This window comes from Trachurus trachurus (genome assembly GCF_905171665.1).
Source record: "Trachurus trachurus genome assembly, chromosome: 15".
In the NCBI taxonomy this organism is placed as follows: Eukaryota; Metazoa; Chordata; class Actinopteri; order Carangiformes; family Carangidae; genus Trachurus; species Trachurus trachurus.
The window spans coordinates 5,482,665-5,495,879 of NC_139906.1; the positions used below are offsets into that span (position 1 = coordinate 5,482,665).

Sequence of the window (13,215 nt, forward strand, 5' to 3'; positions counted from 1 at the left end):
TGCGGTGACAGAGTTAATCTGGTCTGAAAGGTTGAAGGAGAAACTGAGAGCTGAATGGACCTTCAACCCTCTGACTGACTGACTGATGGACTGATTGATTGACAGACAGACGATCTGTGACTCGATGAGTCCACTGCCCAGCTGGCGTCTCAGGCAGTTTGTCAGTTTTCTGCTGAGTTTGTCGTAAATCGTGTCATTTTCATTCTCACAGTTTTTAAAAATGAGAAAATTAACCGAGACAGCCTCTTAAATCCGTTTTACCTTTTCCATCGCTGCCCCCTCCCTCTGGAACTCACTCCGTATCTGCACACACCTCCCAACATTCAACACCGTGCTCAAAACTCACCTTCTTAAATTAGCTTTTAATATATAATTGTGTGTGTTTTATACTGTTTTATCGCTGTTTTTAATTGTATTTCACTCTGACTTTGCTCTATTTTATAATTTTTTAAGTATAAAGTGTCTTTGAGCATCTGTAAAAGCGCTTACATACAAATAAAATCAATAAAATATGATTTATTATTATTTTATACGATAACACGCCTTGTGTGGTTGGGTTTAGGACTGATGATGACGTCACTTTGAGCTCTGGTAAATGATTGACATTTTATTGATTTAAACGTATTAATCAAGACAATAATGAGCAGATTATGAGGCTGTTATTAAAAATGACAAACATAATCTTACAGTATTTCTGTCTGTAACCCAATAAAAGCTTTAAATATATATATATATATGTTTAACTCGTGTCTCAAGAGGTATTTTCTTTCTTTCTTTCTCTCTCTGCATTTGACATTTCCACACAAGAACTGGTTGATTCTCACTGACAGCAGCTTAACACTGATCAAAAGAACGGCAAAGTAAAACCAAGTGAAATTAATTAATGAACAGCTCTCTCTTGATCTCAGCTCTTTAGTGCACATTATTCATAGGAACTAAATCTTGATGAAAGTTCATTTCTGGAGACAGGCTGAACAGATTTTGTCCCTTGGTGTCGTAAAAAGTCGTGTCAGGACTCAGACATCACTTGACAATATTTAATGTAACCTATTCACATGTTTTAAAGTAGCTGAGTGTAAATAAAGCAGCGATGCAGCCGTCAGTCAACATCATCAGTCCACCATGAGATCACAACAATGCAGCCGAGCCAACAGGTTGAAGCTCTCCTCAATTATCTTGTCATTAAAACGCATTAGTAGGTAAAGACGGCAACCTCCACACTTCTTTATTTTTTTCCTTTCTTAAGCCGCTTCTCTTTCTCTCTCTGTAATTAAACCTGTCATTCAGAGGCTGCAAAACAGCAGCCTGGGGGGTGAGATACAGAACAACACACGTGCACATTTACTCACATGCAAAAACACAGTCAGTCAGTCAGTCAGTCAGTCAGTCAGTCAGTGGGTGCCAATCTGAACGAAAACCAAGACCAAAACAATAAAGAGAGGACAGAGCTGCTGCCGCCGCTGGTTGTGTTGTGTCTGTTCCTGTCTGTGTTGGCAGTAATGAGGCCGTTAATACCAGTCTCTCTTTCTCTTTCTCCTTCTCTCTTTCCCCCCCGGCGGTCTCTGCCTGTTCGGCGCAACGTTTGTTTCACATGTTCGTGTCTGCTCTGCATGCAAGCAACGAGGAGATGAAGTGTGTGTGGTTCAGGATTAACCGAGATCGAGATCATCGGTGCTCTGCTCGTGGGGTCGACTCGCTAATGACAGGAAATTAGCCTCATGTGCAAACTGCAACATGCAAAACGACTGATATTAAAAGTAAAGTGCATTAACTTGTTGTTTCTTCTCCTGGGGTTAATGTAGTTTTAAAAAAGGACGAAACATTTACTTGAAGCATGCGATCCAACCAAACATGTTTTGACAGAGTAAATCCATTGATTCCTGAGGTTTTGGCAGCAGAGACGGTGCTGGTATAGAAATAGAGGCAGTCTGACCTCCTGCTAAAAGATGAACTAGAAGAATCAGGACAACACATTTACTGTGAAGTTATAGTTATAATAGAGGAAATATAAGAAACTAAAGTGCAAACTGCACAGAAAAACATCTAAGCGGAGATGTTTAGCACAAAATGAATCATGAAAGCACAATCTACGTCTTATTGACTCTGGAAACCTTTTTAAATAAGACTATTTAATTAGAAATTTCACTAATGCAATGAATTTTTAATCTTTTATTCTATTTTACAGTTCTGCCACCGATTTTAATATGCTTTTATCTATATTTTCATATTCTGTATTTGAGTCTATGTTTGTATATTTTTGTCAATCTGATTCAGAACAGTTTCACTATTGATTTTTTTTTAAAAGTAGGTTTAAAATGCTGTTTGAAGATTTTCTCTGCCGCCATTTGTGGTTTCTTGCTGCAGCAGGTGGTGATGATAGGAGCTTCAGCCATTGTTGTCATTAAAGGTCAAGAGGTTATGACACATCTATACTGCACCATGTCATCAGAGTTAACTGGACACTTCAGTGACCTCATTTCAGGAAAGAGTAGAAGTGATGTGAATAAAATAATCAACATATAGGCAAGAGAAAAACTCACATAAAGCACGTTCAAACAGCCATGTATTATTGATGTCAAACACTGGAATCATTTAACAGTTATTCTAATTAAACTGAGCCGTAATATTATCAGTTAACACATAAACACTGAATGAATTTTGAACGACTTCTACTGTACTTTTTTAAAATAAAGTTTTGATCATCTGATACTTGAAAAGTGCACTTATCAAGAAATCAAAGGAGGCAGCAAATCCTTCCCTGTTGCACTTTTCTCTTAATGTATGTAAACTGGATTGGGGCTATAAGGTTCACTGATGTAACAAAAACACACACACAAACACACACACACACACACACACACACACACAAACACACACACATGCACCAGATAACAGGCCCTGACATTAACTCCTGGTGTCCATGTGATTGTTGTGATAACAAGCCAAGTGGTGCTTATAGGAAACAGATCCTGTAACTGGAGCAGGTGTCAGGCTGTGTGTGTGTGTGTGTTTGTGTGTGTATGTGTGTGTGTTTTTGTGTGTGTGTATGTGTATGTGTGTGTGTTTCTGTGTGTGTGTGTGTGGGCCTGAGCGGCATCGCAGTGTGTTTTAGATTTTCCCGAATGCAGCCACTAAAAAACGCTCCAATCAGCCTCTTGTCGTTTCCATCACTCTCACCGGCGAGGACAGATTTACAGATTTCATTGAAGTTGAGTGAAGCCTGAACATCTGACCGCACCTTCACCCGATCTTAAAGGAACAGTCCGCCTGTTTGAAGATCACTATCACTTTTGTCTTAGGGAGGGACAGAGGTCTGCATGGGGCATGTTTAGCCTACCTAAGCACAAAAACTGGAAGGTGGAGCGAGGGCGAGGTGAGCTCCAACAAAAGGGAAAATACCAATTCAGAGGACAAAATTGAAAAAAAAAAAAAAAAAAACATGGGAACAAAGTGATTCAATTAAAACCAGCAGGTTCACAACATCTGAAAAATCAGGAGAACTGTTTTTGCAAATTTTCCTCTCACTCCTCTCAGGAAGTTTCTTATGACACGATCAACAACAGGATGTAGCTTATACAGAATAAGATTTAGGCAGATTTAAATGTGTGTAAACTTCTTCTTTAAGAAAAAGTCCTGCAGACTGAATTGAATCCAGAGCTGTTGGACGAATCCTTCACCTTCATGTCTGTGAATTTTCACTCTGAATAAAAAGATGTTATTTTCCACTATAAAGATGGTTGAGGGTCAAAAAAGGCTGAACAGTCTGCCCACGCCCTAAATACACACACACACACAACTGAGCAGCAGACATACATATACAGTACAGTATATGCACACACACACACACCTTTCCTTGCTTACAGTGGGTCTTCCTGTAGTTGTGGCGCCTGGCCGAACACAAACACAGAGCAACAATACAGCACAGGCTAATCTGTGATCCTGAGGAACATAGAGTTCTGGAAACACAGCCAAACACACACACACACACACACACACACACAGCCGAACAAACAGCTATCCCAGACAGGGGCCCCGACTTCAGCTCAATCAGGGGAAGAACGATGCAGGAGATTGCTGATGATTCTGATAGTCCATGAAAGAGAGGCACACACACACACACTATGCAGACACACACATTCTGGCACAAACAAACAAACCCGCCCACGCCACGCTGATGGTCGGGATAGACTGGCTGATTGAAAGAGGCACAGAGGGGATGGAGAGAGAAAGAGAGAGAAGGAGAGAGGGAAAGAGAGAGCTGCAGTCAGTGCAGAGAGAGAGAGAGAGAGAGAGACCACAGGTGGTGTGAGTCGCCCAGACCGGGACCCTCTATCAGAATACCAAACAAGACACATGGCTGAGATTTACACGGGCAGTGAGTTCAGTGTAACAGTGAAGAACTAGTATGTTAAAGCAGAAGTAAGCAGAATATTTGTGTTAATATAAGTCTTAAATAGTTATATCTTCCGACAGCAATCACTTATATAGAGTGTTTGGTCTGAAACACGGGTCTGTCAGTCACTCTGCTCTGCTGTAAGCCGAGGAGAAAACTTTCCTTGTATCCTACAACCTTTATCCAATGAGGAGAGAGAACGGCATAAAGGGGCGGTCCTCTCTGTGTGTGCAGCCAAGGGATGCGCGTGAATGTGGTGACGTAGGGACGAGGGCGGGGACTGCTAACTCCATCGGCTGACAAGAAGTTAGCCAAAACGACCGGATCGCTTACTTCTGCTTTAAAGCACTAAAGGGAGAGAAAAAAAAAAAATCTGTCGCTCTGTTCATCTGAGCTCCTGCTGAGGTTTTGAGCATTTCTGTCTCAGCTCATCATCGTGTTTCAACCACTAATAGAAAAAAAATAAAAAATCCTACAGTAACATATCTTTCCAGAACAGTTTTCATGGCGACTCCTTCCACAGAAAGAAATAGTTCCTGTGCATGTGGGTTATCAAGAATCAAATCAAATCAAATCAAATCATCATTAATATTACTTATTGAACCTGTGCAAGTAAAACTAAAAACTATCTGTATGCATTGACAATAGTGGATGTATGTGGGTGAACTGTCCCTTTAAAACAGTCACTGAACTCAGCAGTACAGTGACTGTTAGAGCAAAAAATAACAAGACCCAGCACCACTCTCATTTCTATCAGTACTGACTGCTGCATTGCTATTAATTATAAATTATAAATTACAATAAAACAATAATTAAAAAAAAAAATTTGAACCACAACAGACCTGAACTAGTTTTTTTTTAAAGAGACAAGCTGACAAAGTGTTCACAACATGTAGAGCAAAGGTGAGCAGAGCTGCAAGGTCATGGCTCAGTGGGTTTTTTAGTGGGCAGCTGTAGAAAGCACCTGATCTCATCTGACGCTGCTAAATGTCATTTGATGCAAATAAAATTATAATATGTCACAACCTTTAAAGCACTGACAAAAAAGCCTCCGACTCCTCTTTGGAAACGATATAATCTGTGGTTTTTGTTGCACCTGCACAAAGTCTCTGCAGAGGGACGTTCAGTTTCTAAGAGTGTGTTTTCTCAAAGCTCAAAGTGTTTTAGGGCGAAGCCTCAGAGACGTGATGACAGATGCGAAAGCGGAGCGGAGGAGAAAGCTGCAGCCTTTCATCAGTTCTCATGTCCTGAAATGCAAAGTGAAAACAGGAATGGTTCGGTGTAAGAAACAGGATTATAACGACTTAAAGAGGAAGGAATGCAAGTCTGTGTTTTCACTCCGTCACCACTCTCACCTCGATTACCACAGTTTACGCTCCAGTTTTCACTTTTCTGCACTGCGGCCTGTGTGTTTTTGTGAACAGCATCCTTCACTGAGGTGTCGACTCGGCTAACTGTGTGTGTTGGTGTAGAAAACAAACCCCCTCTCACAACAGCGTCACATCTGGCAGCTCTAGGTCTGGTTTCACTCGTCGTCACAGGCAACAAATTCACTTTGCGGAGAGAGAAATGATCTAAAAATGGCTGAAAATGAGGCGGCGGGAGGACGCTCTTAACACACAGGTGCCTCGGACTGAAAAACACAGATAATCATCTCTTTTATATGAGAGAGAGAGGGAGGGAGCGGGGTGGAAACTGCAGTTCAGCTCAGATTCTCCTCTCCAGACTTTATTTTCCACAACCTGAAACTACAGCATCTACATGAAAGAAACAGTCGCAGTAAATCTGAGTCTAAGTGGTTTTAAACCATTTCTGTTTTTTGTTTTGTGTTTTTTTTATGATTTCATTTGATGCAATCAGAGGTATTGAAAAAAAATCTTTGCAAAATCTTTCATGAGGAGGAAAATAAGCAACAGGTTCTGCATGGAAAACCACAAAATCCAACTTTTATCATCATTTATTCCCTGCAGAAAGACACCTGACGCCTCTGAACAACAAAACAAACAATGTTGGGAAATAAATAAATCAGTTTTATCATGTGATAAAGCTCACACATAAAAACAACGGGGTGAGATTTGAATAGAAACAATGTTTGATTATTCAATCTAAAAAAAAGAAAAACACAGATTTGAATAATTCAAATATCTATATTTGCACCAAAGAGGTTGAATAGGAGACACAACGACCTTTCGGTGCATAGAGAGGAAATCTAAGCTAATTGTATCTTACATCACTGGTATAACAACTTTATCTTGATGTTCCACCATTTTGTTGTTGTGTCTCCAAACGGGGTTGGTTTGGTTTGACCTACATTTAATTTTTTTTATGTCGGCAGACCGCCAAAGTGGTGACGCCCTCTTTTAATCACAATCAAACATTAATTTTCACATAAATTCACTTATTAAATCAAGTTCAGACTATTCAACAACACCTCTACACTGCAAAAACTCAAAATCTTTCCAAGAATATTTGTCTTATTTCTTGTCCAAATGTCTCATTTCTAGTCCAAACTAATCTCTTTCCGCTTAAAATAAGACTCATCACCTAAAAATTAACTTGTTTTTTGATAATTTTCACTTGTATCAAACAAATTTTCACTTGAAATACAGTAAGTAGAAAATCTGTGTTTTTTGTGCTTGTAATAAGGAAGAAAAACTTGCTCCACTATCAGATTTTTCTACTTATTTCAAGTGAAAATATGCTTGAAAGAAGTAAAAAAGTGTCTAAAAACAAGCTGCTTTTTATGTGATAAGTCTTATTTTAAGTATAATGAGACTTGTTTTGACTAGAAATTACATTTTGACTAGAAATGAGACAAATATACTTGGTAAGATATTTGAGTTTTTGCAGTGTGGTTTAAGGTTTATGGGCGCCTCGTGGTTTCGAAAACTGTAACCGAGCCTCAGCACTGATCCGGAGGAGCCGGACCTCCACCACCATCGGCCCTGAAGGTGAAGTGAGGGGAGAGTCTGTCTCGGACCTGGACCGGAGCCAGGTGACACACAGTGGATCCTGGAGCTCGGCCATTTTGGTAGCAGAGGAAGAGGAAGAATGGGAGCTGGCGGACGGGAAATAGGAAATGGCAAGGAGACAGAGTTCTGAAGGAGGGGAGAGAGATGGGGGAACGACGTATAGGTCCGATCAAATGACCTCAAACATGGAGCAACGGGAGAGGAGGAGGAGGAGGAGGGGGCAGCAACAACAAAGTAAGCGGTATAAACGGCTCTGGTGGGAGTGTGAGATAAATATGAGAGAATGTGATGCGAACAAAAAGATACAGAAGGAAAAAAACAAAGACGGAGAAGGAAGAGGAGGAGAAGGAGGAGGAGGAGGAGGAGGGGGGGGGGGGGGGGCTGAGAATGAATGAGATAAAAATAACAATGGAAAGATGCAGAGGTTTCCCAGTCAGACCTCCTCCTCACCCCTCCCTGCCGTTTCCCGAGCTGCTGGACCTTATAGGTATACAGTCGATCAGGGGCCTCTCGACTCAGGTTGACCCCGAGTTTGTTCAGTTGCTCTTAAAGGGATAGTTCACCCAAAATTGAAATTTCACTCATTATCTACTCACCCTCATATCGACTAAGGGCTGGGAGAAGTTTCAGAGTCCTCCGTGGCTTCTCTGAGTTACAGGGGGTCTCAGCATAGCAGTGCATGTCCATATAATGGTTGCAAATGGATACCCACTCTCTTCGTAACAAAAAGACACACCAAAAAACATCCAAATACCTCCATAGTGCTCGTATGTAATGTCCGTCTTGTATTAAAGCCCCGAAATGCGAAATTGTCCCGAAAAAAATTAAATAAGTCTATATTTCAAGCTTGTTTTGTAGCGGAAGCTTCTCGAAGCTCCTCTTCCTAGTTCGTCCAAATTTGACGAACTGGGAAGAGGAGCTTCGAGAAGCTTCCATGTACAATTTTTTATGTACATTGTAATACAATTTTGTATTTCGGGGCTTCAATACAAGACCGATATTACATACAATACGAGCAGCATGGAGGTATTTGGATGTTTTTTGGTGTGTCTTTTTGTTACGAAGACAGTTGGTATCCATTTGCAACCGTTATATGGACATGCACTGCTACGCCAAGACCCCGCTGTAACTCAGAGAAGCCACGGATAACTCTGAAACTTCTCCCAGCCCTTAGTCCACATGAGGGTGAGTAGATAATGAGTGCAATTTGAATTTTGGGTGAACTATTCTTTTAATCTTACGTGGCCTTAGAAGAACCGACTCCTGCAGATTTATATTAAAGTTTATCTTTTCTCGTTAAAATAAAAATGAGAAAATTAAATGAGGTTAAGTATCTGTTGCAAATTTTGGGATGAACAAATCGCTCCACACTCTCTTTCTCTCTTTAGTGAGTCATCAGACGCTCCTTTTGCTTTTGTCAAAGACTTGGCCTCGGTTACCGCGACTAAATGATTGAGCAATTAAGTAAACAAGCAGTGCGAGGACAGTGTGAGTGGTAATCAGCTCCCTCAGCAGGAAACCACTGATTTCTGAAGCACCATATTTTGTTCCTCTGAGAAAACACTGCTGTCGTTATCAAGCTGTGTGGAGGGAAAAGAAGAAAAAAAAACACTTCATCCTGAGTTTTGACAATGAAAAAAAAAAAAAAACTCCACAAACAATCTTCTGCCTCCTGTTGCTGGGTGTGAGACTCAACTGGAAAACCACCGCGTCAGGTTTTAAGTCTGAGCGGCTTTAAGAGCTCTCAATGTGTTAAATAGCTGATGGTCTGGATATACACAGAGCTACAGAGTAGAAAGTCCACAAGTAGCAACCGACTCAGTTAAAACTTTAAGTCGCTCTTTCACCCTGGTAACGGCCCCCGCTGCTCCTCCTCAAGAGAGCTAATCACAATAAACCGCAAAGAGTCACACAGCTGGGAAACACACTACATCTGTATCTCTATCGCTCCTCTGCTTAGTAACTCAAAGCCCGTCTCTCTCTTCACTCTCTCTCTCTCTCCATTCGCCCTACGCCGTCTAATCTCCTTTTTGTTCAGTGTCCATTGTTTGTTTGGGTCTTAGTCGGCCTCTTGGTAAAACTCTGAATAAGAGCTTTGAATCCCAAACACTCAGAGAGACTCAATCAAAACCTGACAAGTGACTTAACTACTATGACTCTAACTACATTTAAGTCTAGACTTAAGACCTTCCTTTATGACAGGGCTTTTAGTTAGGGCTGGTTCAGGTAGCTCTGAACCATTTTATAGCTACGCTGCTATAGGCTTAGACTGCTGGGGGACACATCTGGTTACTCAGAGCCCTCTCCTCTCCTCTCCTCTCCTCTCCTCTCCTCTCCTCTCCTCTCCCCTCCCCTCTCCTCAGTATATTTTTGAACTGTCATTTTCTGTTGTACTTTGTAGTTTGGCCTTGGTGTCTCGCACTCTCTCTGTGTTTCCGCAGATCCACCGGAGCTCCATCTCTCTGTACCAGCCACCGCCTGCATCGCCCCCCTCCCACCCCTTCCCCTGCTGTTAGACCGGCCTCCCCTCCCTTCCCATGGACCAGTCTGCCACCCAGTCCTCCCATCGAGCTGACCGGCTCTCCCTGCCCCCCCCTCCCCTCACTAGAGACTGCCTTCATCAACCCCTGCTAACATTTCCATATTCCGCACATTCTGTGACAAACTGTAAACTGTTTTCTTGTCTGTAACAACATCTATTGCACGTCTGTCCGTCCTGGGTGAGGGATCCCTCCTCTGTTGCTCACCCTGAGGTTTCTCCTGTTTTTCCCTGTTAAAAGGGTTTCCATGGAGTTTTTCCTCAGTCGATGTGAGGGTCTAAGGACAGAGGATGTTGTTACGATGCCATGTAAAGCCCTTTGAGACAAACTGTTTGTAAAAACGGGCTATACAAATAAAATTGCCTTGCCTTGCCTTGCCTTAACGACTTAATCAGAACATGGATATAAAGAAAGAGGTGAACACTGTTTATATATTAGAAGAATATATGTGACAAAGTTCAGTTCAGTTCAGCTCTGGGAATCAGGCTGCAACACGTTATCATCAAACACTGAGTAAAACGTCGGTGATTCGTCATGATGAAAGGAAAAGGATTTGGGAAATCCCATCATCTCCTCTACTCCTGTAACTTATATTAGTGATGATTAGGTATTATACTTGTGTTTTATTCGAAGTGCTGATCGATAAAAAATATATATATATTAGTGGGTTTTAACCATTTAAACCATCATGTACTGTAGTGTTACTGTATCTCCTCTCTCAGCAACAGCCAATCAAAAAAGAGAACCCTCTGATTGGCTGACTGTTTTCTGAGCAATCCAATAGAAATAGAAAAGATTTGAGGTTAAAGAAAAAAAATATGCAGAGAAACCAAATCCTGCAAGTGTTGGATGGTGGTAATGATTGTATACTTGTGACATCACAAAGTCACAGAAGTCCCAACAGCTCATCTGAATAAAGTACAGGTTGTGTGCATTTCTCTGAGGCTTTGATACTTTCACAGTACGAATACAGAACCTAGAGCTGATCTATAATCAAACTACACATGGACATCTACCATTAAATTATATGAGACCTTTAAATATTAGAAATACTGTATTTCATGGTGGGTATTTGAGAACCAGAACCTCAGAAAAAGACTGAAACAAAAGTTAATTCTACTTAATTGACCCACCTCCTGTCTAAATCCACTCATAGCTTCACGTTCGAGTCGTTTGGATCCCACTCTCTCTCCATCTCTCCTCACATTCCTCTGTCTTTCACAGCGCAGGTTTAGCCACTGCTATAAGTGGCGTGATGTTTGGGTAGTGCCGGGAGGGTTAGGGGGTTGGCAGAGGGTTAGCACACAAAAGAGGCATGACGGCGCCGTGCCAACCAGGCCTCGGCCTCGGCTGCAGGCTGCAGAGCGCCGCGACAGACACCATGTGAACCGCTGAGTTGACGACGGGGCCCGCGAGGTCCGACATGCCAGAGCCTGAGCGAGCCGAGCCGAGCCGCCTCTCCTCTCCTGCCCTCTACTCGTCTTTGGATTCCTCATTCCCGGTTTGTTCGTCTACATAACCTCTATGTCCGTTTGATTATCTCTCTCGTTTTGTTTTACAAACCCTCTGTCCTCCCCTTCTCCTCTCTCTGCCTCTCTCAGTCTCTCTCTGTCTCGTTTTTGGCAACTCATTTTACACCCCCTCCTCTCAAACTATGAGTTAGCACAACAACTGTTCACAATAAACAGCAGCAAAAGGAACAGAGAAGACAGAATAACAAGCTAAAGTAGGAGGAAAAAAATAAATGGTTTGGCCTGTTGTTACAGAGAAGGGATGTAAAACTACACCAAGACGGTTTCTGGTTCTTAAGAAAACCACAGATTTAACTTCTTCTGGATCAAAACTTCAGATAAAACAAAAGCAGAAGAGGGAAATATGGAGCTTCAAGGCCCTGACACTTTGTCAAAGGGTCACCGAGAAGATATTTCAAGGTGGAACTGGCTTAAAATAACTTTCTATTATATTCTTTAAAAATGAAACAGAAGATATTTGATAAGCTCCAGTAACAGGTTGATCCAGATGTGAGGTGAAGTGTTGTCATGAAGGTGACATCTGGGAGTGACAGTAGATGCAGCTGAAATTTCTGGAAATTCCAACTCAGTTCACTTTAATAATGATTTCAATGACGCTTATCACCTTCAATAACAAACACACCTCTTGTCTTGCTCAGATTAAGATCATAAAAACCAGCAGGAACAGTGTTGTTGACCGTAAATAGTTCCATATTTCTCGTAGTGACTCATTACTACAGAAGTTTGATGTGTCACATGTGAACAACGCCTACGACAGGTCCCTACACTATGTCTTTATTTGCATAAAACTTGAATAGGGAAAAAAAAAGGAGCCATGCATGCAGGTGAGGTGAGCACACAGCTATTTCAGCTCATATTGTGGGAGTATTTATAGATCCCAGAACCCCCCCACACATCCTATTGGTGGCGGCGGTGGCGGCAATAATGGTGAGATGTCTGAAGACAGAAAAAACACCCAAATGGATCCATCTCTCCACAGTCGTGTAATGTATATGTGTCTGGCTGCAGCTGCTCTGCCTGCATGGACTCTGACCTTTGGACATTGTTTCCAGTGGAACGACATGTTGAAAGAAGCGAGCCCTCGACTTGTTTCTGGCATTCGACTGACAGGAGGATGCAAGAATAAAGCTATTTAGCTGCAACAACAACAACAACAACAACAACCAGAGCTGTGGTGGTGGTGGTGCGTTCACTGACTGGCCGACGGTCGGTGGTTTCAACCCCGAGCTTTAAACAGCTGGCTTATTGCAGCTGTATATGTGAGTTTTTACTATTTGACTGTCTGATACGTGAAGACATAAAACCTGACTGGTAACTGGTGACTCAACAAATTTACTGTAAGACATAAAAGTCAAGTCTATAATTGTCCATTAGAAATTTTATTTGGTCCTATTCACATTTTTTCCGAATTTGTTATTACAGTATAACTGATAAGATAAGATGCACACATTCCTCATTTTTAGTTCAACTATAAACTAGAGCTGAAATGATTGATTAGTTATCAGCTAATAATTTGATTGGATGAGTAAAAGTTTCACAATTATTTATCACAAGCTATTTAGCTGCAACAACAAGCTGTGGTGGTGCGTTCACTGACTGGCTGATGGTCGGTGGTTTCAACCTCAAGTTTTTTTTTATCACACTCACTGCATTCAGCTTTAGACAGCTGGCTTATTGCAGCTGTATATGTGAGTTTTTACTATTTGACTGTCTGACACGTGAAGACAAATAATAAAACCTGACTGGTAACTGGTGACTCAACAAATTTACTGTAAGAC

The 13,215-nt window shown here is 41.5% G+C and overlaps 1 protein-coding gene across 1 annotated transcript in view; it reads right to left on the minus strand.

Annotated features, from left to right (window-relative positions):
• Positions 1–13,215, minus strand: part of epas1b (endothelial PAS domain protein 1b) — a 63,964-nt gene that overhangs the window by 46,245 nt on the left and 4,504 nt on the right. The gene's annotated exons all lie outside the window — the stretch shown is intronic.